Here is a 27515-nt window from a genome sequence, read left to right on the forward strand (position 1 = left end):
AGCAGATGTTAGCTCAGGGCTGATCTTCCTCAAAAAAAATAAATAAATACAAATAAAAGATTAAAAAAATAGTTTTAAAAAAAAAAGAGGACGAGGTGACCTGTTTCTTCCCAGGGCTTTCCTCCCTCCGCACGTTGTGATTCCAGCCTGGTTTGCTCCCTCTGATTTAATTACTATCATTTCTCTCTCTTACTCCAAATCTTTTCCTTCTACCTACAAAAAGAATTGACCCTCTCCCATTGTAAAATGTGTCTTCATGATTCTGGGATTGGTTTACAGTTGGTTTTTGTTTCCACCTCTCTATTGAAATTGGACCTTCCATTAAACTGGTTACTGAAGTATCAACCCAGTGGCCGTTGCTTGGTATTCGTCATTCTTGATTGCTTATAGGACTGTCCATATCCCTTCTGATTTAAACCCATTCCTTCCCTGACTTCTGTGAGGCGGAGCCAACCTTGTTTCCAAATGTACATCTCTCCTTGTCTTTCTCTCTTCTACATCTTTCACCCACCTCCTTTGTGAAATCGTTTCTTATTTTTCCAGCCAGAAGTGACCAGGCCCTCTTCTGGTATCTTACAGCTCTTTCCTTAACAAGTGGCAGCACTTATGGTCCCTGTCATAGCTCTCTCATTCTCCTTTCTAGGGGCGCAACACGCCTAAGGGCAAGAACTGTGAGTTAACCATTCTGATTCCACCACCGGGCTTTGCTATGGAGGCGCTCAATAAATATTTGGAATGGACTGCTGTTAGCTACTTAGCTAACAGTTAGTAGATATTCTTAAGTAGTAGATATTAGTTAGTAGATAATCTTAAGTTATTTCTTAAGATATTTAGTAATTGATTTGATGCATTTGTGCATTTCATGGATTTTAGGGCCTGGAAGCTGGGAATTAGATGTTTTAACTGGGGATGAAATGGATTCTTACTCCAAAACTAAAAGCCACGACCATCTGCAGCCGTGGTCCCCATGAACAGAACCTTGGTAAAGGCTGCCATAGCAACACACAGCATTGCTTTGTCTTAGTCAATATAAATTAACCTTTTAAAACATATGACTATAAAGGGTTGTTATTTTTGTTAAATATAATCACATTTTTGCTCTGAAATACCGCCTCCCCATTCCCCCCATTATGACTTTCTGGAATACATCCCCCTTTGCCCTCTAATACTTCCTCCTCCTAACAAGCAGAAGTGACTTGTTGGACCACATCTGACATGTTGATAGATGTATCTTTGCACAGTAAAATGCTAAAGGATGTGCTATGTATGCGTGAGTGCCGTCAGGGTTTTCGCAGGGCACGAGTTCGTTCAGAAAGTCTTTATGGCCAAGCGACTACATAGCAACCTTTTAGGGAATGTTGGATTCAGCTAGATGGAGACTGAGATGAGAGCCCTTTAGGTGACACGAAGAGTATGGACCAGGGCAGTTGGCAGGAATAAGCATCTTAGGTGTAGACAAAAGAAACTGTTGGCACCAGGTTTGTTCATAGTTGTTGAACTCTACTGACTTTTACTTGAATAAATGAAGACCCAACCACAAATCAGTGAGAACTGGACAGAGGAAGCATTCCTACTGTTTCTTTTTTTTTTTTTAAGAAAACAAATTTCAAAATGTTTATAATTTCCCAAGTCCCATCCACAAATACCTGTCCTCTCTCTAATCAATATGGTAACGTAATGAATGGAGGTATGGAGCATAAATGGATAACACCTTATGAGTAAAAACCAACTTTCAAACGTTATCCAAGGAGATTTTTAATCGTATCTTTTAATATTTCAAAATAGGCCATGATCAGACCTCAACAATCCCCAGTGCTACATGTTAAATACCAATAGAAGAACGGAGATATTCTTCATTTTTCTCCCGATTACCCATGTTTATAGGGATCTGTTGTTTGAAGACCTATTTGTTTAACAGGGTCATCCAAACTCAGTGAGCTGAGAGGGACAGGGTTACAGGAGAGCCTTCAAAAAATATCTGGTTATGCATGATCATGCTCCCTGGGAGCAAATAGGCAAAGTGTGGCAGATTTGAATTTTTCTGAGGTCATTCTAATTCTATGCTAATATTAGACCTCAGTGTGATTAATAATATAACTCATCAGTTGTAGCCACTTGATAATTATTCTCAGTAGCCTCACATATGACACCATTTGTCCCCTATCAGAAACCCAAATCATTTTACAAATTTTTACTTGCCAAATAGACAATCCTCACTTAGACTCTGAGAGCAAGACAAGTGCAAATTGCATTTAGATGAGTCTAGAAAAGGGAGATGCTCTTTTCTATTTAGTATTTTTAGTTTCCACCTGTTCTTCTCAGATGTATTTTTACCTGACTCTTTGATAGTCTTCCTTGCCAAATGCCCTTTCCCACTCAATTCTTTTGACTTTCTGATTGGAGGAACTTCTATAGCTCTCCAACCAAGTTTAACGTGAAAACTCATATATTTTAACATCCAAAGTGGTAGAATCTACCACCCTCTGCCTCTAGCACCAATCTCATGTTTTGTGACCTTCAACAGTTAGACTGTGAACACCTCAAGGGCGAGGATAGACGCTGATCCCCGTTTGTATCCCTGGGGGAGAGCTCAACACTTGGCAACTGGAGGTACCCAATAAGTGCTGTTTGAACAAAAGAATAAATGCATGGATGACCATTTGATTCTAGTCCACCTCAGTAGACATTTATGACGTCCACAGAGGAGATGTAGGGAGGGGAAGCCAGTGGAGATGACTAGAGGAAGGCAGGGAGGATATCTGTAGAGATGTTGACGGTGAAAATTCTTGAATGCACTTATATTAGAAAATGGGAATAAAATATATTTCATAGACCTTATATAACATATTTTTGGGGAGTTATCACATCTCAGGAGCATCCTTTATGACACTGTGTGATCCTACCTATCTCTCTTTAGAACATTTGTCTCTCCATTCATAGCATTGGGTTGTTCCAAATTCTGAAGGTTCTCAGTCTTTGGGAGAAAGAAGAGCTGAGGGTTCAGATACACCAACAGGTTGGCAAAAACAAAGCACTTAACACAACCGAGCATCCTTTTGTGTGTCAGGATATTTATACACATTTTCATTTAATCTTCTTAATGACCCAGTGAGGTTAATGTTATCCTCATTTTGAAGTGAAAAAATGGAGACTCAAATAGATTTAGTATTTCAGGGAAGCTTTGATGAGAACTACGGTGAACTCTTGTGAACTCACCCCCAAAGTGCTAGAGTCTGGTGTAAACTTTTTGGCCAGTTTTTCTTTCCCTTAGTACCATTAAGTACCGTAGTGAGCATTTCTGTGTGTGTGTTAAGTGTGTTTGCATGGGTAATTTGATTTTTAAAATTATCACACAAAAATATTGGCTTTTTTCCTTTTGCTGTACGGTTGCATGAATTTTAGCATACGTATAGTTTTGTGTTACCCCCACTGCAGTCAGACACAAAGCAGTTCCATCACCCTAGAGCTCCCTTGTGCTATCATCTTGTAGTCATACCCTCCCCCATCCCTATCCCCCATCAATCACTGATCTATTTTCCATCACCATAATTTTATCTTTTTGATAATGTCCTATAAATGGACTCATACACTGCATAACATTTTGAAATTGGCTTTGTTTACTCAGTATGATGCCTTTAAGATTTATCCACATTGTTGAGTGTATCAAAGTTTATTTCTTTTCATTGATGAGCAGAATTCCACTGCCTGGATGTACTGCTCTTTGTTTATTCATATGTCCTTATGTGGTAGACAGACTGATGGCCCTCCCAAAGATGTCCACATCCTAATCCACGGAACCTGTGATGTGTTATGTTACATGGCAAGAAGGAATTAAGGTTACTAATCATCTGACTGTGGATGCAGCATTATTATGGGTTAGCCAGGTGGGCCCAATGTAATCACAAACGTCCTTAAATGGGGGAAGAGGAGTCGGAAGAGTCAGAACTGAAGAGAGAGCATTGTGAGAAAGACTCAACTGGCCACTGATAACTTCAAAAATGGAAGGGGCCACAAGCCAAAGAATGCAGGCAGCCTCTAGAAGCTGGAATAGGCAAGAAAATTGATTCCTCCCTAGAGCCTCCAGGAAAGAATGCAGTCCTGTTAAAACCCTAATTTTTAGCCCAGTGAGACCCATTTCAGACTTCTGGTCTCCAAAACTGTAAGATAATAAGTGTGTGTTGTTTCAAACCACTAAGTTGGTGGTAATTTATTACAGCAGCCATAGGAAACTAGCACACCATTGAAGGACATTAAGTTGTTTCCTGTTTCCAGCAGTTATGCATAGAGCTGCTGTAAACATTTATGTACGTGTTTTTGTGTGAACGTAAGATTTCATTTCTTTAGGGAAATTACTCAAGAGTGGGACTCCTGGGTCATATGGTAAATATATGTTTAACTTTATAAGAAACTGCTAATTCTAGAGTGTCTGTACCATTTTACATTCCCACCCACAAAAGAGAGTTCCAGTTGCTTGCCATCCTCATCAGGTAGTAACAAGATTATTTATTTTAGCCATTCTGTAGTCAAGTAGTAGTTTTAATTTGCATTTCCCTAATGGCTAATGACATTAAACATCTTTTTATGTACCTATCTGCCAACTTTATATCCTCTTTAGTGAAGTGTCTAAGTCTTTAGTCTATTTTAAAAATTGGGTTATTTTCTTATTGTCAAGTTTTGAGAGTTCTTTATATATTCTGGATACAAGTCCTTTGTTGGATATGGGTCTATTTGTGTGAGTCTGTTTCTGAACTCTATTCTGTCCCACTGATCTATGTGTCTATCTCTTTGTCAATACTACACTGCGTTGATTACTGTAGCTTTCTAGTAAGTCTGGAAATTGGATAGTGTAATTCCTTCAGCTTTATTCTTCTTTATCAATATATATTTTTAGCTATTCTGCTTCCTTTGTCTTTCCATACAAAATTTAAAATCTGTTCATATATATCTACAAAAAGTCCTGCTGGGATTTTGGTATTGGTTAAATCTGTAGATCATTTTGGGGAGAACTGGTATCTTTACTATCTTTATTATACTCTTCATTTATTTAGATCTTTACATTCTTTTATCAGCATCTTTTAGTTTTCAGCAGCATACAGATCCTATACATGTCTTGTTTTTCTATTTCTTGAGTTATTATACATGATATTGTTTTTAAATTTTAGTGTCTAATTGTGCATTGTTAGTATGTAGAAATAAAATTTATTTTTTGCATGAGTTGACTTCGTATACTGCAACCTTGCAAACTCACTCATTAGTTATAGGGGTTTTTTGTGTATTTCTTGAGATTTTCTATATAGACATTTGTGTCTGTGAATTCGAAGAATTTTAGTTTTCAGTTCTAATCTCCATGCCTTTTATTTCTTCTTTTTTTCTCCGTATTGCATTGGCTAGGATTACCAGTACAATATTGAATAGAGTAGTGAGAGTGAACATCGTTGCCTTGATCTCAATATTGGGGAAAGCATTCCATCTTCCACCATTAAGTACAATGTTAGTTGTAGGGTTTGTAGATAACCTTTGTCAGGTTCAGGAAATACCCTTCTATTTCTAGTTTCCTGGCATATATTTACATGAATGTATGTCAAATGTTTTTCTGCATCTTAATATGGTAGATTAAATCAATTGGTTGGCTTTTTAATATTGGATCAGCTCTGCATTCTCAAGATAAACATTCTTTTCTTGGTTTGTTTCTTGGTCTTGGCGTAGTATTCTTTTTATATGTTACTGGATTCAATTTGCTAATATTTTGTTGAGAATTTTTGTGTCTATGTTCATAGGGGATATTGGTCTGCAGTTCCCTCTCTCTTGTTCTCTCTCTTGTAGTGTCTTTGTCTGATTTTGGTATCAGGGTAATGCAGGCTTCATAAAATGAGTTGGGAAGTACTTCCTCCTCTTCTACTTTCTGGATGACGTTATCTAGAATTGTTGTTATCCTTTTGGAAAATGTTTAATAGAATTTACCAGTGAAACTGTATGGGCCTAGAGATTTATCTTTCCAAAGGTTTAAAAATTTTTTTAAAGCATTATCATATAGTAAAATTGACTTTTTTCTTTTGATATATGGTTCTATGAATTTTAAAAATGTGTATGGATTTGTTGTTTTTAGGAATGTTTTAAAATGTAAATTCAACTTATTTAACAGTTATTTAATATTATAGTGCTCTTTGAGTTAATTATTTCATCTTGAGTGAATTTTGGTAGTTTGCAGGTTTCGAGGAACATGTCCATTTCACTTAAGCTGTTGAATTTTTGTGCACAGAGTTGTTTATATTATTCCTTTATGATCCCTTTAATGTCTATGGGGTCTGTAATGATAACTACCAGCCATCCCCATATCATGTACCCGGTCACCCCTTTCGCCTTCCTCCCTTCCTCTTCCCCTCTGGTAACCGCGAATCCAATCTCGGTCTCTAAGCATTTGTTTGTTGTTGTTTTATCTCCTATTTATGAGTGAGATCATAGGATATTTGACTTTCTCCATCTGACTTATTACACTTAGCATAATACCCTCAAGGTCCATCCATGTTGTTGCAAGTGGCAAGTATAGTTGAGTAGTATTTCATTGTGTATATACACCACATTTTCTTTATCCATTCGTCACTTGATGGGCACTTGGAAACAACCTAAGTGTTGGCTATTGTGAATATCACTGCACTGAACATAGGGGTGCATATATCTTTATGCATTTGTGTTTTCATGTTCTTTGGGTAAGTACCCAGTAGTGGAATAGCTGGGTTCCTTTCTCTTAATTTTTTTGTGTATTTACTATAGGTTTCTGGTGTGTGATTACCATGAGGTCCATATATAATAACCTATACATATAGCAATCTATATTAAGTTGATAGTCTCAAGTTTGACCTCTTGCTAAAAGCTCTCCTCTTTTACTCCCCTATTCCCACATTTTATGTTTTTGATGTCATATTTAACCTCTTTTTTTGTGCATGTGTATCTGTTACCCTCTTATCATGTAAATAGATAATTTTAGTACTTTTGTCTTTGGACCTTCATAGGTGGTTGATCTTCTACCTTCACTGTATATTTGCCTTCACAGGGATTTTATTGTGTGTGTGTGTGTTTTTTTTTGGTTTTTTTTTTTGTAATTTTTCTTATTCCTACTTGTGGTCTTTCCTTCTCTGCTTAAATAAATCCCCTTAGCATTTCTTGCGGGGCTGGTTTATTGGTGATAAACTCCTTTAGTTTTTGCTTGTCTATTGGTGATAAACTCCTTTAGTTTTTGCTTGTCTGGAAAACTCTTTCTCTCTCCTTCCATTCTGAATGATAACCTTGCCTGGTAGAGTATCCTTGGTTGTAGGTTTTTCCTTTCAGCACTTTAAATATATTGTGCCACTCCTTTCTAGGCTGTGAGGTTTCTGCTGAGAAGTCAGCTGATAGCCTTATGGGGTTTCCTTTGTATGTAACTTGTTGCCTTTCTCTTTCAGCTTTTAGGATTCTCTCTTTATTTTTGGCTCTTGACATTTTAACTATAATGTGTCTTGGTGTGGGCTTCTTTGGGTTTATCTTGTTTGGTGCTCTGTGTGCTTCCTGTATGTGGATATCTGTTTCCTTCCTTTGGTTAAGAAAGTTTTTAGCACTTATTTCTTTGAATAGATTCTCTTCCCCTTTGTCTCTCTCCTCCTTCTGGGACACCTATAATATGCATGTTAGTGTACTTGACATTGTCCCAGAGGTCCCTTATGCTGTCCTTGTTCTTTTTAATTCTTTTTTCTTTTATCTGTTCAGCTTGGGTGATTTCCTCTTGTCTTTTGTCCAGCTTGCTGATCTGTTCTTCTGTATCATCTACTCTGCGATTGATTCCCACTAGTGAATTTTTCATTTCCATTATTGTATTCTTCATTTCTGATTGGTTCTTTTTTATATTCTCCAATTATTTGTTGAAATTCTCACTGAATTCATCCATTTTTCTCCCAAGATCAGTGAGCATCTATATGACTACTCATATGAACTTTTTATTAGGTAGGTTATCTTTGTTTCATTTAGTTTCTTTTCTGAGGATTTGTCCTGTTCCCTTATTTGGAACATATTCCTTTGTCTCCTCACTTTGTCTCTTTCTCTGTGCTTATATCTATGTATTAGGTATATCAGCAACATCTCCCAATCTTGGAGAGGTGGTCTTAAGAGATATCTTATGACTCCTGGCAGTGTGCTTCCCTCTTGTCAGCAGTTCCAAATGTTCTAGGAGTGTCCCCTGTGTGGGCTATGTGTGTCCTTGTGTTGTGGTAGGGTTGCTCTTCCTGCAGGTGCAGGGGAGGCTAGGCTGGCCAGCTGGTTGCAATGCTCAGCTGTGTGCAGCTGCTATGGTCCCTTCAGTCACTTTATTGGGCATGGGGAGCCCAAGCACAGTTGGCTGCAAGGTCTAATAGCACATTCCAGCTGTTGTCAGCTCTCAGTAATGCAGCTGGACAGGGCTGGCCCCAGGCATGGCAACACACAATTGTCAGGTGTTGGAAGGTGGGGCCAATCCCCCATGTGGCTGTTTGAGAAGCACAAGTCACCTGTAGCTGACAAGCCCCACCACCGGCAGGGCCACACACACTGTCAACACAGTCCTGCCCTGTGCACACACCCTGACCCACTGAAGTGGACACACTCTACCTGCTGAAGAGGCCCTACACACTCTGCCAGTGTAGGCCCACCCCTCATGCAAGCCTTGCCCTGCAGAGGCAGGCCCACTGGCCCCACTTTAGAGGTCCCACACAACCCACCTATGCTGGCCCACAAGTTGTCCAAGGGCTTGCTGTTGGGTGGGGCCAGTCCCTAGGGTGGGCTGCCTGCCCTAGCTGAGTTGGATTAAATTGATGCTCTAGTGGGTGGGGCAGATGCCTGGACTAATAGGCCAGGGGAAGAACTCCAATGGTGTCTGCCAGAGTCTATGTCAGCATGCCTGACCTAGGTCACAATAATTGTTTCTCCAATGTCTCAGTCCCTGGGGAGATGGTCTTAGTCTGGGGAGGTCTTGCCTCTCACTGAGATGTGCCCAGAGCCTATCAAGTGAGTCTCTTTTCACCAAAGGACTGCTCACCTTTCTTTCTGGTGATTTTAGGTCACTTTCCAAAATGGGTGGAATTGTGCATGAGCCCTTTAAGAGCAGGCTTTTTCTTTCCCTTACCAACATGGCTTTTCTGGGGGTATTCCCAATTGTGTTAATTGCTAGGAAAGCCAGATATTATGGCACTTGTCCTAGTTCTGCTGAGTCTAAAAGCTGCTTATTGTGGCAAAGCTTTCCCACTCAGATCCCCCATTCCTCCAGGGAATCCTTTGTACCTTAAGATTGTTCCTGACCAAAGTGTGCAGCTTGAACATGGCTTTTTCCTCTCCAGAAAGGAATTTCTGCCTCTTCCACTTCAGTCAGCACTGTCCCTTGTTGTAGGGATTCTTTTGATCTGGTTTTCCGTTCTCTCTCGGGTTAATTGTTCCAAGGGTAGCTGTAAATTTGTTGTGTCCGTGGGAGAAGGGGAGCTCAGAATCGTACTCTGCCATCTCCCCAGCAATCCCCAACAGCTCTTCTCCTTCAGCACTTAAAACTGTTGTGCTTCCTCCTGCCCATTTCTGTGGTTTCTGACGAAAGATCTGCTGTCTTTTGAATTATTGTTCCCCTATAGGTAATGTGTCATTTTTCTCTGGCTGCATTCAAGTGTTTTCTTTGTCTTTCATTCTCAGAGTTCTAATTTTTATGTGTCTAGGCATGGATTTCTTTGAATTTTTCCTATTTGGAGTTCTCTTACCTTCTTGAATCTGTAGTTTTATGACTTTTTACAAACTCAGGAAGTATTCAGCCATTGTTTCTTTAAATGTTTTTTCAGGACCATATTCTTTCTCTTCTTCTGGGACTCTAATGACGTGACTGTTAGACATTTCCTTTTTTTTTTTTTTTTTTGTCCCACAGGTTCCCAAGGTTCTGTTCAAGTTTTTTGATCTATTTTATCTCTATTGTACAGATTGAATGATTCCTACTGATATGTCTTCAAGACCACTGACTCTTTCCTCTGTCACTTTTATTTTGGTTTTGAGTCTATATGATGTTTTTATTTTCTTATTGTATTTTTTTAGTTCTATAATTTCCATTTGGTTCTTTTTTCTATTTCTGTTTTGTTGTTGTTGATAGTTTCTATTTTGTTTTGGGACTGTTCACAATTTCTTGTTCAAATTTTTTTATAATCTGATGTAAGAATTATCTGATAATTCCATCATCTGTGTCACCTTGTCATTGGTGTCTAATGATTATCTTTTGCCATGTGTGTTGAAGTTTTAGTTTTTGTTTTTCTAGGAAGATTCACCCTGAGCTAATATCTGTTGCCAATCTTCTTCTTTTTGCTTGAGGAAGAGTCCTCCTGAGCCAACATCTGTGCGAATCTTCCTCTATTTTGTATTTGTGGGTCACAGCACAGCTGCTGATGAGTGGTGTAGGTCCATGCCCAGGAACTGAACCCAAGCCACCAAAACAGAGCAGGCTGAACTAAACCATGATGCCATGGGGCCAGCCCCATATGTCGTGGTTTTTGAGGTTCTTTGTAAGTTAAGTAATTTTAAATTATTCAGTGGACACTTTCAATATTATAAGACTCTATTCTTGTTTAAATCCTATGGGCCATATTGATATTTGTTTTAGCAGATACTTGACTTCATTAGGTTCAGACTGCAAGTTCCAATCCACGTTTTGTGGGCTATGGTTGTAATATCACTTTAGTTTTCAAAGCCTTTACAGTATCATTTGGATCTGTCCTGTGTGTACGCCACTTAGTGGTCATCAATTTTGGATTTAAGTGAGAGCCCCTCTATTAACTCAGTTCTCAAAATCTTTGGTATACTAATAAAGACCAGATCCAGAATACCCAGGTCAGGGTGAGTTAGGAGTTCATAAGCTGGTCTGGGGTTGCTTTCTGAGCTCCTCCTTCTTTGTCTTCTTTCAGATGCTCCCTGGTTCCCTAGGGCACTCCTCTTTAGTCCTCTGGCCAGAAACTGCCTCTCTGATTATGCCACTGGGTTGGAAGGACAGACAGAGGGGGTAAAAAATCATTGGGGTTTGACCTGCCCTCTTGGAGATGCAGTTCCACTGAACCAAAAGTAGGGTTCCCCTCCATCACTGGATGATATGCCAAAGAAAATGACATAGAAGCTCTCAAAGAACTGTCAGTCTTGTTGGAGAAATGAGTCTCACACACAAGGCAGAATCTTTCACCGGGGGAAGAGTCTTTCTTCCAGGGGAAGGCACTGTTAGACGCATGAATAAGACACAGTCGCAATTCTCAAAGAACTTTTAATTCTGCTGGGGCAACAAGATGTGCACCCAAGACAATTAAAAGGTGGTGCAGTTCAGTGAGTGTGTGATTAAATGTTTCAAAGGTGTTGGAGAGACAGTTCTGCATGCCCTGGACTTGTAGGAAAGCTATTTTGAAAACCACCTCAGAAGGGGAATGCGGTTTCTACAGCTGTTCTCAATTGCCACTTTGCCCAGATGACCTCTTTATGATCTAGAGACAATCTGCCCATGAGAATCTGAGTGTACGTTTTTCACTGAGTAATGTGACAGGCACACCCACAGTCTGAGAGGACAGACCAGCAGCTGACAAAGGGGAAAGGAATCAATGTGTAATTCCTGGCTTGGCTTGGCTTTATCCATCAAATATGTGGTTTTGTTTCATCCCAGCAAGTCCTCTGAAGTGCCTACAAGTCGTAAAGTGAACAAGTCCCAGGAACCCGGTGAGGGGGAGAATACCTTGTCCCTTTTGAAAGTGGCACAATGAGTGGTTGAATATGTGAGCTCTGGCTTCAGATGACCTGAGTTTGAACCTCTGTTTCTCTGCTTATTAGCTCTGTGATTTGGGGCAAGTTAATTAATATCTCTGTGCCTCTTCTGCAAAATAAATGCAGATAAAGATTCCTCCCTCACAGGGTTTCCTAAGGATTAAATTAATTAATACATATAAATGCACTTAGAATAGTGCCCAGCACATAGTAATTGCTTGATAAATGTCAATTTTTATTCCGGCTGCTTCCTCTTCATGGATATCTCTAAAAAACAAACAATCTGTGAGAGTTTTATAGGCTAGCCTCTAACAGATGAAACACTAGAGAATAGATGAGGTGACCTTTAGAAGCTTAAAGGAGGTAGTAATAAGATGTGTTGAAAATAGCGTTGCCTTACCTGGCATGTAAGAAGCATATGGAACTCACTATCCTGGGAGGTTGTATCAGCCAAAAATGTAAATAGATTCAAAGAGAGGCAAAATAAAACTCTTGAGTGGTAGGACCTAAAATTAGGACATGCCAAACTTCTGAGGGCACAGAAAGCAACAGCTGTTCCTATAGCACCCCCCCCTACCCCGGGTGACACCATTAGAAAAAGAGGCTGTATTAAACATGGGCTGGTCCTTATGAGAAAGCTGTTTGGGTAGAGCTTGAAGAGCTGAGTGGGTTGATGGCTGAAGCCCCACACATGCCTGCCCAGAGAGGGTACTAAAATTTTGTAGTGTTAAAGAGATCTTCAAATTCTCGGACCCATCCTGACCCCAAGGCAGTGAAAGGAGCCTTTCTTCAGGAGTTTGGGCATGGGTGGCACTATTTTTGAGTGTCTACCCTGCAGCCATTCCACTCGTCTTCCTCACTGGCATGGCCCTGAGTTTACTTGGGTCTTAGGGCACAGTATATCAAGCCCCAGGGTTTGCATCAGGATTGATCAAGGCAATTGTGGCCATCCCATTCCCCTTCTCAGTGATTGGCTTAGTTGTGGTCATGTGACCCAGTTCTGGCCAAAGTGATAGAAGAGGGATTCAGGTGGGAAGCTTTTGGAAAAAGATTTTTTCTCTCAGACTAAAAAAAAAAAAAATAGACACACAAGAAGTTATTTTATTCCTTCCTACTTTGAACACTATTATGTGAAAGTGTGATTTGTGGGGCTACTGCAGCCTCCTTGCAACCATGAAGGAAACTGAAGAGATGCTTAACCAGAGTCCTGACATTGGTGAGTGACTAAGGCAACCTTAGGACAGGCTGCTTCCAGACTATATGTGAAAGTACTAATTAGCCTCTATTGTTTAAGACATTTTTAGTTGGGTATTCTGTTACTTGCAGCCAAAAGCATCCTAACTGATGTAGTTACCATGTATGTTTTGTCCAGCACCATCAACTAGTGCAGTGCTTGGCATATGGCTTAGAGGTCAATAATTGTTTATTGATTTAGTAAATGACATCACTGTTTAGTCTACTGCTGAGTCTACTACTGTCCTGGTTCTGGTGGCAAGGTCCCAGGTAGGTCCCAGGAGGCTAGCTGAGCCCTTGCCTGGGTCACAGTCACTTGTCCACTTAGTCTGGTTTTTTCTTGCCCTTGCCAGTTCTTTCAGGTTTGTAGTTATGCCCACAGCCAGCAGTGCCCCACAGTTCTCCCTGAGACTGTCGTCTGGCAGGATGGTGAAAGGATGGCCTGCTTTCATATCTTCTGTTATTGAGTTCCTTCTGGAGAGGAACTGTGTGTTACTGTCTGCTAACTGCCCAGCCATAGGCCATCTGCCTAGATTGCCAAATTTTCTCTTTTTGTCTATTCTCATATCTCTTGAGACTGCATTTCACCTGCCTGCCTGGAGCACTTCCCCCTGCCTTGCCTACCACCACCATCTCTTGTATCTCGTCCAGGATTCCAAGCACCTGCAGCTCCTGGCAAGTGTGACCTCTTCCCATCACTCAGCACCCCCAGGTCTGGTCAGATCTCTTCTATCACAGACTTCCTGAGCCCAGGAGGGCTTTCCTCCTGATATACTCAGAAGCCATTTTTGTCATCATCTGACAGAGTTTGCTCAGATGCTAATGCATAATGACAAAATTGCTTCTTCCGCAGGCTAGGAAGCCTCACCTGTGATTTTGAAAGGTCAAGCAGAAACTGAGCTAGAAGAGGAACAAGAAAATTCTCCTCTGCTCATTGTTCACTTCCAGGATTAAAGAAAGAGTCTGAGGCTTTTTGAAATCCCAGTATAAGGGCATTTCAACCTCACTGTTTATAAAATCAAAGAAAGTAAACATTTTCAGTCTTACAAAAATTGTTGAAGAAGGAATGGTGAAAATTTTTAGCAAATTTGTAGAATTACATGGCCAGCCAGAAATGAAACCTACCCAAGTGCCCATCACCAATAGAATAGTAATTCGACTGTGGTATGTTTATACAACGTAACACTATATCAATGAGAATGAATGATCTACACCTACATGGATGAATTTCAGAACATAATACTGAGTTAAAGAAGTCAGATGTATATGTACTGTATGATTCCATTAATTTTAAGTTCACAAACAGGCAAACCTGATATATGGTATTAAGAGTCAGGATTATGGTTACCCTTGCGGGAGTAGGAACTGTGACCACAAAGGAGCATAAGGTGGGCTTTTTGAGATTCTGGTCATGTTCTATTTTTTGATCTGGAGCTGGCTACATGGAGGCATTCAGTTTGCAAAAATTCAATGAGCTGTACACATATGATATGAGTATATATCTTTTCCGTGTATCTGTTATACTTCAATAAAAAGTTAAAAAATAATTACATGGCCATGGAAACAAGGCCTGGATCGGACAGCAAGCAAAGACTCACAGACTCCTGGTGCCAAAAATGAAGTCCCCCATTTTACAGAGGGGAAGACTGAATAGTCAGGAAGTCCAGGGAGTCATCCAAAGTCATACTAACAAGCCAATGGTCAAGCCAGACATGGCACCAGTGCCTGATTCCAGCCCCACACTCTTTCATTGAGTGGGCATGAAGGAACTTATATTGTGGCCACAAATCCAGTGATCTCTTTCCTTCTGTGCATCTTTATCCCTTTTTATTGAATTTACTTGAGAATCAAGGTTAGAGGAAATGTTTAGGCGTATTTATTGCTAACTGACACTTTGGTTGCTTTACTGAGGTATATGGAGAACAGTACAAATGAACAGGGCTTGTGGCACACGGGGCTTCACATTCAGAAGTGCCCCAGCCTTGGTTTAATGCTCTGCTGTTGCCATCTTGAAATTCTTACTAATTTTAAACTAATTCTTACTAAAAACAGCATTTTGATTTTGTACTGTTTCCCACAGATTATGTGGCCAGTCCTGCAGATAAGCGTTGCTTTGTGTAATATAGGCAGTATGCAAGTTAAATATTTGTAATCAAAATCTACTTTAAATGAGCTAGGTAAATTCGTTATTTAAAGGCAAATCCTACACAAATCAGTTTTATACAAATAATAATCCCCTAATTTATTTTACTGCTAAGTTTTTGTACCACCAGTTGCCTTAAAACAAGAGATCAAATGGAAAGTGAAATAATAAGAATCTTGGAATAGTCAAATTTAAGAGTTGGAAAGAGATCTTAAAAATAATCTGATCCATCCCTCTTATTTTGCAAACGGAGAAAATGAGGTCTAAAGAAGGAGTGATTTGCAAAGGAATTGAGGTGGAACTATGGAGGTGGAAGTCAATGAAAGTTGATCAGCATGGAGCAATATTTGAAGACTCAGTGATATTTGGAAATTTCTGGTGAGATTTCTGGAGCACTTCTTTCTCCATCCCAGAAAAAGTCTCTTAGCCAGGCCAAAGCATTAAACCTTGCTTTATGTGGAATCATTTGCTGGAGAGAAAGCATACAGGCAAATTGATTACATTTTATATAAAATAATTATCTAAATGTAGCATCTGCCTTTTGCAATGTCCACTTGGAAACAGAAATAGCTCTCAGAATGGCTCTGCCTCAAACACAGTTTGTTAACATCAACTTGACTCACTCAGTGTCAGCCACATGCAGATACCAGTGTCCAACAAAGACCCTGGCATCTGTCTGGGGTCCTGGGTTTGCATCCTAGCCCACCTCTGCTTGGCTTCACTGAACAGATTTAAGTGGCTGGGTCATGGCTGTGTTCTACTTTAGATCAATGACATTTCTTGGCCCAGAGAAAACATGAGTGAATTAAGGTTTTTCAGTATCTAGTATGGGCCAGGAGTTCTGCTGGGTGACAGGGCTGGCACACACCTCTGCTCTCAGGGAGTCTAGAGCCTGGTTAAGGGGGCAGGCACTGTTACAACTCCGGGCACTAAGTGCTGCAGTATAGATATGCAAAGGGTAATGCAATAGTGGGGCTACCTGGTAGAGCCTGGGAGGAAAGAAATGCTTTCTGAGTCTTAAAAAGGATGAGTACAAGTTAGCCTGATGAAGGGCCAGGAGGGGGATGACAGGGCAGGGAGGGCAAAGAACTCCAGGGGAGAGTGTGCACAAAGCCGGTGAATGGTTTTGAACATGGAAGTGATTTCTTTAGAAGATTACGGTGGCAGCAGCATGGACTATGGATAGTGGATGGTGGAGGCAAGATGATGGCAGGCAGTGGTCCAGGTAAGCAAAGATGAGAGTCTGAGCCGTGAGAGCCCCTCACTCCTTCTCAGAGAAGTGTCTGAAAACAGTGGGGAGGTGAAGCATCGGACCTGGTCACCTGTGAGTATGGGGGTAAGAAAAAAGACAGAGAGGCTCTGTTTTGTAGCCCAGGTGATGCGGGCACAGTGGTGCCATCACCTGACATAGGCTTTGCAGAAGGCAGAGGAGATTTAAAGGGAAGGGGGATATGTTCTTGGAGATGCTGAGTTTGAGGTGCCTACGGAACATCTAGATGGATAACTTTCACCATTTCAAGTAGAAATATTTGAATCTTTTCTTAAAGTTGTCTGCATATGTGTTTGCGATCATTGGATAAATGAGTTTAAAGCACATGTGTGCATGTAATATGCACTATCATGCATCTTCATTTCAAGTGAATGTGCATATCATTAGGTATTCATTTTTTAAGCCATGTCTAAGGAGAAGCGAGCAGGGAAGTTAGAAAACTACAGTTTTATTGCTAGCAAGAGCCATAGTAATCACAGTCTACATGAAGCAATGGGAGCTCAGCGAGACTAAGTGGCTCTCCCCAGGTGTCCCAGCTATTAATGACAGCTGGGACTCCACCCAGTGCTCTTTCCATCACCCCATGCAAGTCACCTGCCTAAAGTGTGCCACAGTGTGTGTCCCATGCCAACCTCCCATTTTAAAGGAGAGCTTTGAAAACCTTTCTTCTGGCAGCCTCTTCTTCTGCCTGCCACCTAATCGTGATTTTATTGCTTCCCTCCTCCTCAGGTCCCAACTTTATCCTTGCCTTCTCTCCCCCACTTGCTTTAAAGTTTTTTGAGGAGTGCCTTGGAGGAAGCCCTCATGACCTGGTAGTTAATTCCATGGTTTCCAGCGAGGTGGGAGCCCGCTGAGCCCCGTCAGTGATGGTGGTCTGGTCGCCTTCATTTGCTCTGAGGGCCAGCAGCATCTTGAATAGTTAGAGGCACAGGGGAAGGCAAAGCAGGTCACCTTGGACTGGCTTTTCCTTCCAACAGTTCTTTTCAGCGAGAGGAAAAGTATTATCAGAATCCAGGTCAAGCAGGTGTTAGCATCTACTAGGACTTCTGAAGTAATTTTAAGGAATAGTTTTTGAATAATTCTGCCTCAGCCTTTCAAATCACACTCTATCCTAAATTCATTTTTCTTTAAAGATTGACACCTGAGCTAACATCTGTTGCCAATCTTGTTTTTTTCCTTCTTCTCCCCAAAGCCCCTGAGTACATAGTTGTGTATTCTAGTTGTGAGTTCCTCTGGTTGTGCCATGTGTGACGCCGCCTCAGCATGGCTTGATGAGCAGTGCCATGTCCATGCCCAAGATCCAAATCGGTGACACCCTGGGCCACCAAAGCTGAGTGCACGAACTTAACCGTTCGGCCATGGGGCCGGCCCCCATCCTAAATTCTAAGAAGGGAAATTATGACGTGTCATTGCCAACACTTCATTTTACATCAAGTTTATACCTATCAGGGGCCTCTTATACCATCAACGTTGTGTGTAGCAGAATTGTGTCCAAATTATAGAAATTAGCACAGAGTGTTGCTTTCTAAAATGATTATAGGTTTATAGTAGAATTTGCATGGTAGGACAAGTTTCTCTGTCCTTGGACCTTCGTTGTCTTACTTTATGCTTTCTTCCGATGGAGATGAGATATGAGAACTTTAAGTGTGATGTAGAATCAAATTTAGGCTGCGAGAAGTCATGTGTATTGGCAAGAGGGAGCTTGTCTGTGGTCACCATGGAAACTGAAGTAGGTACCCTGGGCCAGCAGTGGTGGAAAAGGAAGCAGGGAAGGAAGGCAAAGCAGGACAGGAGCCTACAGACTCGCATGAGCAGAGCTTGGTACAAAATGGGGAACCATAAAAACATTTGTGACACTTCTGTGCTCCAAGTGTGTTCCAGATTTGCCTTGAGTGAGGCTGGGCTCTTTCTGATAAAGGACTGTGCCTCCACCTCACCATGCAAGGCAGCAGGTTCCACGTGCTTTTATGACATGTTGGTAAAGGCCATGATACATGGGGATGTTGAGCCCTTGGTCAGGAATGCATAATAATAATGAAAATTATGCACTATCATTTATTGACCATCTAGTATGTGCTGAAACACCATTCTAAGTATGCAGCTTGACCAAAGTCTTAAAGTCAGGATAGTGGTGCCCAGACCACAACTCGGGTCACAGGGCTGCCATTTTAGAGCTCTTTTCACTGTACTATACTGCCCAAGGTTTGTAATTTAGTAGGGAGGTGTATATGCACATGAAGGTGGAAAAGTTAAGACGCCAAAGAATGAATCTTAGATGGTAGATTTTTAGGCACGTGATAAGAGTGGGATTTTGTCTAGCTTTCTGAAAATAGTGCCTGACCAGGTCAAGGATCTGCTGTAGAATGTGGTTGTTGGGAAGGTTCAAGATAACAAATGGTAGAGAACCTGAGACAGTGACTGGCACACAGTGGTGATTAATAAACGAAATATATGAGCTCTAGAGGGCCTCTCACACTGCATATTTGAAGCCCTCCTTCCCTACTGCCCCACCTCATGAGAGCCACTAAACATAGTATGTAGCAATTTGATCGACTTCAGAGAGCTCATCTTCCTTGGGAATGCCTGGTGTGCCCTGGGTTTGGAGACCCATGGGGCTGGTTCTGCCAGGCCCAAAGGGTTCACCAGGTAGGTCCTGAACAACCTTGCTCAGTCCTAAGGTTCCATTTTTCACTAGTGCTGTTTCTACCCAGGGCTGGGGCGGGAAGCTTGCTTCCAGATGCAGCTTGTCAATCCCAGACCACAGATGGGGAGGGTTTTCTGACTCCTGGCCTTGTGCAGGGACCCATTCTGGCTGACTGCATTGGACTCTCCTTTCTGTCCAGGCTTTAAAACCTCTGCCCTTAATGTATCTAAGACTCACATCCTGAGGGCTTCATGGCTTTGACTCCCACCTACTGCGCTATCTAAATTCTCCTTCTTTCCGGCTCCTGGGAATTTCCCTTTCTTGTTTGCATGAGTATTAAAGAGAAACCTTGTTAAGCTTTGAGTATTCATGTCATTTGTTCAATGACCCCAGGCCCACAGGAAGCTTAGGCAACCAATTTTGGACCTGTTTGAAACCAACTTCCCTATATCAGAAACAGGAAAAGAAAGAAGTTACACTCTGCCTCATGAGCCAACTGGAGAACTGAGCTCAGCATCTTGCCTTATTGGTGCACATTCTATTCACATAATGAAGTTCTTTCATTTTCTGCTTGGAGAGACCTGCTGACCTCACACCTGAATGAGGCGATGTCGTCCTCCCTTCCAGGTAAGCAACATATCCAGCTGTATGTCAGACCCTGTTTGGTGGTCTTTGTTTCTTTCTGTCCAACACATATCTATATCTATCTATCTCTCTATATACAATATATTTATAAATAAAAATAAAATATTATATATAAATATGAAATATGTAGTATATAAAATATATATTTATATAAATATATATTCATATTCCAACCTTTCTGTATATTTGGAGCAGAATTTGGGGTCGGATTGGTTTACACATCTGTTAAGCCTACCACCTTGTCTGGAAGTGTTGGTAACTTCTGCAGCATTCACAACCTTGGCTCACGTTGTAATAACTCCACAAAAGTCCTCAAGGTCAGGGGACGAGGGACAAAAGTGACTGAACAAAGAGGGAGTGCCGAAAGTGTCCTTCCATGATGTAGAAGGGCTCTCAGCTGCCCCGGCCAAGGGCATGGCTCGCTCTTCAACCCAAAGTCACAGAGGCAGAAGGGCCACTTTCTGTGTAGTCAGGAATCTGGGTTCTCACCATCAGCAGCCATGTGGGTTTGGGAACATTCGTCAGCTGGAGAACTTGCTGATCTGGAAAAAGAGACTTTTCACAGGACAGCCCAAAATATTTTCTTAAACTTATGGAAAATTGGTAGTGACTTTCTTCAGGTGCCAGCTGCTGACAAGTATTTTTGTTTAAAGATATACCAGGTGGAAAAATAGTAGAATGTTTCAAGGAACATTTCAGTGGATGAGGGTTGGCTGTTCCAGGGGTCACTTGAAAGAAAAATCACCCTTGGTGTGACTAACACACTCAGAGTAGAGTGTGAGGAATTCAAGCTGAATTCTGAATGGAGGCAGTCTCTTTAGGTGACTTAGAATATGTATGTTGGGGCCCAGACCTTGACTGGGTCTGTTCCAACCGAGGGCTCAACACTTACTCCCTGGGCATCTTGACCCCTCTCTGCCTCGGTTTCCACATCTGTAAAATGTAGATAAATATTGTACCTACCTATGGAACATTGTAGCATTAGGTGATTTAATGCAGGAAAAGGATTTGGAATAGTCATTGACACACAGTGGGCATGACATAAACTTTGCTATTATCATATATAATGGGATGTTAAAAATCTCAGAGGTTTGTTTTGCTGACACCTCAGTGCTGAAAACAGTAGGGATCATGTACTCCCACCTTCCAATGTGAATCACTAAACCAACCAGACCATCTATGTTGCAAAAGGGGTGGCCAGAGTCAGGGAGGTTGAAGATTACACGGAGGGGAGTGTTTCTTCAGAGAGAGTTGTTGAACTGTGGAGTTTCTGCTTTCCAGGGAACGGAGGTACTTCTCTATGACTTTCAGTCAAGTGAGAAAAATGTGTCAAAAATGTGTCAAATGTGTCGGGGAACCTACCCCGACAGCTTGGCCTGCTCTCTCAGATTTTAGAAATGTGAGGGAAGGTCCCTGACACACACCTGGAAAAGTCTATAGGTGAGAGGCTGTAGCTAACGAGAGCAGAGCAGAAAAAGAGAGCAGCATAGGGAAGAAAGGAAGTCACTTTTTGGGGGGAGGGAGCTTGCAAAGATATAGATCCCTTGGAAGGGATCCTGCCGTGAGCTGTCTTGAAAAGGACACTTCCCAAGAGAGCAAAAGAACAGCCTATCTGGGGTGAAGCGATCTGGGTGGAAAGAGGCTGGAAGGATACTGCTACACGCAGAGGCTGAGGGTGGCAGGGGGAGTCATAAATGGCCAGCAGGAAGGAGCATCATCACACCAGGGAATTGCAGTTGACGCCCTTGTGTGTGTGTATGTGTTGGAAGGAGGAAGAGAGTATCTCTAGCAAACGCGAAAGATGTTCCAGGGGAAAAAAAGAGTTAGCATTTGGACATCCAGCCCTCCAGGGGGCGTCAGTGCCAGATTACAATTGTACCAGTCAAGAAACACCATTTGTGCTGCTTTCCTACCTTCATCTCACTCCCTAGGGAAGCCCAAAGCCGAATTGTGGGTGGGGATAGGAAGAATAGATAAACAACATGGGGAAATAAGGTTGAAGCTGCCCCTATGCCCTTTTCCTTCCACACTGCAGGGTTTCAAGCCTGCCTTAGACCTAATGGAGGAGAAGTTTTACATTAGATGAGAGTTTGCAGTCAGCAAAGTGGGTTTGCAGAGGCAGATGTGAAAGAAATTAGTTTTCAGAAGTTGCTCCTTATCAAATTCAATGGTTTTAGGTCAATTTTCCTAGAAGCAGAGCCTGAGATGGGTATGCAGGTGCCCAGAATTTACTGACAGTGCTCTCAGGAGAAACCTGTACGGGATGGAGTGAATCAGGACAGGGCGCGGGGAAGAAGCCAAGCAAAGATGTGGTCTCAGGTAAAGTCTAACCTAGGCCTGATCCATAAGATCTGTGGACCACAAATAACACCTCACAGATGGCCCATCTTGAGGGGAGGGCAGTGGCCTTAGTCAGTCCACTGGTAACCTCCTGGGTGAATTGGCTCCTGTCAGCTGAGGATAATTCTTCAGAGAAGGGGGCAAGCTTTGAGCCATTAACAGCCAACACTCAAACCAGCTGAGAGATGGGTGCTCCAGCCCAGTAAAAGGGATCTGGGTGGGCACCAACAGTGACGACTACAATAACCTTATTCCATACAGGCTGTTCTTTCCAGGGAACTTCAGCAGCCCCTTTAAAATGTTCTTACATGCGGTTGATATCTACCTTAGATTCCTGGTCTTACAAAATGCTCTGTCTATGAACTACGCACTGAGGTCGAGCAAGTTCCTCTAGCCAACTTGTGCCTCTACATTGGGCCTAACGTATAGCACCCTTCTTTTTGGAACTCAGTGTTTTCACTAGACTAATAGTAGTGCAACATAGCATACCCATATGTATTCCTCCTTCCTAGACTAAGAAACTGGGTGAGCTCTTGTGCACCTCTAACATTTGTGGGGTCCAAAGCAAGAGCACGAACTGAGGCCTACATCCCATGTATCTACATATTTAAAAGTTATAAATCAAGCTAAGCAACTGTTAAATAAAAATTATATCCTTCTACATTGACGTATATGCCTTCATAACGGCCAGGAAGGCCAGATTTGAGTTTCTAATTTTCAGATTTCTTGAATTTCCATGCTGGGATGAGATGGCAGTGGAGAACAGTCCCCCAGTCTATGGCCCATCTACCCTCCTCTCCCATCCCTAGTTCTAGCCTGTTCTGTGAGGGACCTGTACACAAGTGTATTAGTCTTCTTATGCTGCCATAACAAAATACCACAGGCTGGGTGGTTTAAATAACAGAAATTTATTTCTGACAGTTCTGGAGGTTAAAAGTCCCCGATCAAGGTGCTGGCTGATTGCACTCTTGGTGAAAGTTTCCTGGCTTTCAGTTGGCTGCCTTCTTGCTGCATCCTCACGTGGCCTATCCTCTGTGGAACGTAGAGAGGGAGCTCTCCTGCCTTTTCCTCCTCTTCTAAGGACACCCGCCCTGTTGGATTTAGACCCCACCCTTTTGACCTTACTTAATCTCTACTACCTCCTGAAGGTCCTGTCTCCAAATGTAGTCACAGTGGGGGTTAGGGCTTCAACAGAGGATTTTGGAGGGGACACAATTCGGTCTATAACAACAAGCTTGTGGATATCTCAGCCTGGACATCCAAGCTCTATCCATGTAGCCTGCCCAAAGTCCTATTTTGGCCACCCATCAGTCTTTGAGGGGCTCATCTCAGCAACATGGTCTACTCTTGGAAAAATTAACCCAGAGAAAAAGCCTGTAGCCTGGGAAATGGGCTTGGGACCTTTTGGATGGGGATTTTCAAGGTCCTAGAACTCGACCTAGATCAGTGCTTTCCAAAGCAATGATGGAAATGTTCTGTATTTGGACTGTCCAATATGGTAGCCACTAGCCATATGTGTAATTAGTGTGACTAAGGAACTAAATTTTAAATTTTATTTAATCTTAATTAATTTAAATAGCCACATGTGGCTAGCAGCTACCAGATTGTTCAGTCAGTGCAGATCTAGAAGTTGGGGAGCAGGCTCTGTGCAAACATGTCCTCTGACCCCCACAGACTCCTTGTCCTGTGGATATGTAGCAGGTTGTATTTTCCAAATACGGCCAAACCTACATCCACATATTTATCCCATCCCACATGCTCTTCTTACAATGTGTTTGACACACCTTTCTACCAAGAGGTAGGGTCTGTGTTTCCACTCGGCAGGGAATTGTGACTGCCTGGACCAAGCAAGTATGGTGAAAATGATAATATGGACTTCCAAAGCTAAGTCATAAAAGGACATAGCTTTTAGCTTCTGCCTCTCTCTCTCTCATACACACACAGAGACACATACACAGACACACATATATACTTTCTCTCAACAGTTTTGCTTTTGAAACTGTAGAAATAAGTGAAGGCCCCCCAGATGAGAACAAGGAAAGGCTATTTAATCCAGAGCTTGCTGTAGTAAGGGAGTCAGCCACCATCACTTGGGTTTTGCAGAGCTCTAAAGACAGGGAGAGGAGTGGGAAAGCTATAAAGTGGAGAAAATGAAGGCTTCAGGTGTGCCCTGATTGGAAGTGGGCGGCATGGGGAAGCTGTGGGTGGAAAACCAGAAGTGGGGCATCCTATGTGATTGGTTAGGGGAACATATTTGGCTTTCTCTTGTTGGTCCTAAGTTGGAAGTCGGGGCAAAAATTAGAGAAGCTGTCAGTTATTGATCAGGTCCTGGCCATTTTGGGCTTTTTGGGGGCCATTTTGATGCAGAGGTTGCGGTTGGCTTCCTGGGCTGGTTGTTGTAATTTGCGGGTCAGAGTTCTATTTTCATTTATGGTCTAGCCATTGACCATTTGTTTATTCAGTCTCTCAGAACCCAGCCACCATCTTGTGAGGAAGCTTCCCACGTGGAGAGGGCCTAAGGACTTCTGACAGCAGCCAAAACCAACTTACCAGCTCTGTGAGCGAACCACCTTGGAAGTCTGTCCTCCAGACCAAGTGAAGCCTTCAGATGACTGTAGTCACACCTAACATCTGACTATGACCTCACGAGGGACCCCTAACCAGAACCACTCGGCTAAACTACTGCCGGATTCACAACCCACAGAAACCATGAAAGACATAAATGGTCATTGCCATCTTAACCCGCTAAGTTTTGCAGTGATTTTTTTTATGCAGCTTTAGAGAACAAAGGAGAGGAGTGCAACAGAAAGGGGCCATCCCAGAACCCTCAAAGGTGTGGGGCCTAGGACAGGGCCTCTTTTGCCTGGATTTAGGGCCGTACTGAGGAAAGGATATGGATTTTATTTCAGTAGCTGGGTATTTCCTAGGGAGGGATGAGCTTATTTATACAAAAGAGGAACTTGCAGGACTGAGCAGGTGTTGGAGATCAGGAAATGTTTTTATAAAAGCTGTAACAAAGCGGCCCTTTATCTGGAGTATACAAAGAAATGAAAATCTAATGAGACCATTTATTTGCTTGATTGTGTAAACACACAAAAATGTACACATCTTGGAATAGTCACAGCGGAAGGAGATCTGCTTAAGCCAGTGATGCCGTCTGTCACTTTTCAAAAATGCCTGTGAAACTTCTCTTTCGGAATTGCCCACAAAGCTGGATTATGAGCTTCTCATGAAACCAGACTCATCACTCAAGCTGCGACTTGGTTTGTGACCCCAGACAGCATTTCCCAGCTTGATCACCCAACCTACTCAGCAGACTTCGTTCTGAATGACTTAGAACTGTTTCCAAAACTCACACCCGCCCTTGGAGGATACATGCTGTCAGACTTATCTTTCTGCCACACCTCGGATCATGCGCTTCAGTGCCTCTCGGTTGCATAGAGAATTAAGCTCCAACATGTCAGCTAGATTTTCAGAACTTTATACAACATGCAGCCCCCACCTAGCTTTGCAGTTCTATCATCCCAGAACACACGATGCCCTCTCTACTTACTGATGATAGGTACCATTTACTGAGCCCTTATTATGTGCCCCACACTGTGCTAAGAGCTTAATATACTCTCTCATTTTGTCCTTATATGACTTTGTAAGATAAATGTTATCTCTATAGTATAAATAATAATAAAACGGGTCACTAACACTTTGTACAGCAGTTACAATGTGCTAAGCCACCGTCCAATAGAAATATGAGCCATATTTGTCATTTTAATTTTCTAATTGCCACACTAAAAAAGTAAAAACTAGGTGAAATTGATTTTAATAAAGTATTTTATCAATGAGCATTTAATCAATATAAAAACTTTTTAATGATATATATCATATTCTTTTTTTGTGTGTATTAAATCTTTGAAATCCATTGTGTATTTTACACCTACAGCACGTCTCAATTTGGACACTAAATTTTTATTGGAAATACTTGATCTATATTTAAATATTGTAAAGAGTACAGTGAAAAAAGTAGATTCACATACCCAAGTTGTTCCAAACATGCTTAAAAGATTTCCAATACCTGAATCAAGTACCAAATAATCATTTTTTTCTATGCTCATCCCTATTGACAAAACTGATTCAATTTTAAACTTTTAACTTCACTTTCAATCAATTAAAATTAAATAAAATTAAAAATTTAGTTTCTCAGTTGCACTAGCCACTTACCAAGTGCTCATGTGGTTAGTGGCTGCCATGTTGGGCAATGCAACTCTAGGCACTTTACTACTGTCAACACAAACGTTTGAGGTAGCTTCATTTTACAGATAAAGAAATAGAGGCATAGAGAAGTAGTAACTTGCACTAGTATACACAGTTAATAAGCTGATGTTCAGAATGGTTGATTTACCTTAGCTAGTAAAGGTTGGAAACAGGATTTGAACTCAGGATTGTTTGTGTCCAAAGTCTAAATTCTTATCCACTGTGCTAGTCTGCTCTACAGACTTAATTTCTCACTATTCTCCTAAAATCCTTACTTTCTTGATTCTGGTCTTTTTATCAGACTGTTTCCTCTGTCTAGAATGCCATGGAAGGCCCATTTTGAATGTTATTCATTCATTCAGACAGTCATTCAGTCAATCACTTTTTCAACAAATATTGCCAGCCATGTTTCAAATATCTCCCACGTGAAATACAGCCGTGATCAAGACAGACGTCCCCCCTGCCCGCACAGAGCTTCAATTCTGCCGTAACGCTTCTCACACTTCGGTCTCAGGATTCTGTAACACTCTGAACGTTATTGAGGACCCGAAGGGCTTTTGATTATGTGAGTTATAGCTGCCAATCTTTATTGTACTAGAAATTAAGACTAGGAAATTGTAAAAATATTTATTCATTCATTCAAAAATAACATGATGAACATATTACATGTAAACATAAATAATGTATAACTGAAAAGACAACTATATTTTCCAAAACAAAAAATAAGAGTAGCATTGTTTTATAATTTTGCTAATCTCTTTAATGTGTGACCTAATAAAAGGCAGCTGGGTTCTCATCTCTGCTTTTGTCTTTAATCTGTTGCAATTTGTCATTTTGGTTGAAGTATGTAAGAAAATCTTGCCTCACTAAGATATATAATTGGAAAACAGAGGAGTATCTTAAATGCTTTTTCAGATAATTGCGGAAATTCTTCTTTGTTACTATACCAAAAATCAACAAGTGGTAATTTCTTTAAAGTTAGCTACAATGTGGAATCTGAAACCATATCAATGGTAAATATATGAAATAAGCTTTTCATATGTTAAAATTACATTAAAACTCCTTAGTCCATCTTTCACTTTCCATGGATCCTACATATGATTTGTAACAACATGCTTTGTTTATTTGGAAGACATTGATTCACTGAGTTATACCACTCTTTCAAATGTCGACACATTTCCTTATACAGTTTGTAAAAATCGTGTTCATTAACATCGGCATTGATCACA

The 27515-nt window shown here is 41.4% G+C and overlaps 1 long non-coding RNA gene across 2 annotated transcripts in view; it reads left to right on the plus strand.

Moving 5' to 3' along the window:
• The window catches only part of LOC139076000 (uncharacterized), a 118153-nt gene extending 91071 nt beyond the window's left edge, over positions 1–27082 (plus strand). For both annotated transcript variants that reach the window (XR_011527160.1, XR_011527159.1), the window contains 2 exons: positions 19447–19680; positions 24501–27082. This is a non-coding gene — a long non-coding RNA (uncharacterized lncRNA). The remainder of the gene's footprint in view (positions 1–19446; positions 19681–24500) is intronic.
• The last annotated feature ends 433 nt before the right edge of the window (positions 27083–27515 follow it).

This window comes from Equus przewalskii, chromosome 15, assembly GCF_037783145.1.
Source record: "Equus przewalskii isolate Varuska chromosome 15, EquPr2, whole genome shotgun sequence".
Taxonomy (NCBI): domain Eukaryota; kingdom Metazoa; phylum Chordata; class Mammalia; order Perissodactyla; family Equidae; genus Equus; species Equus przewalskii.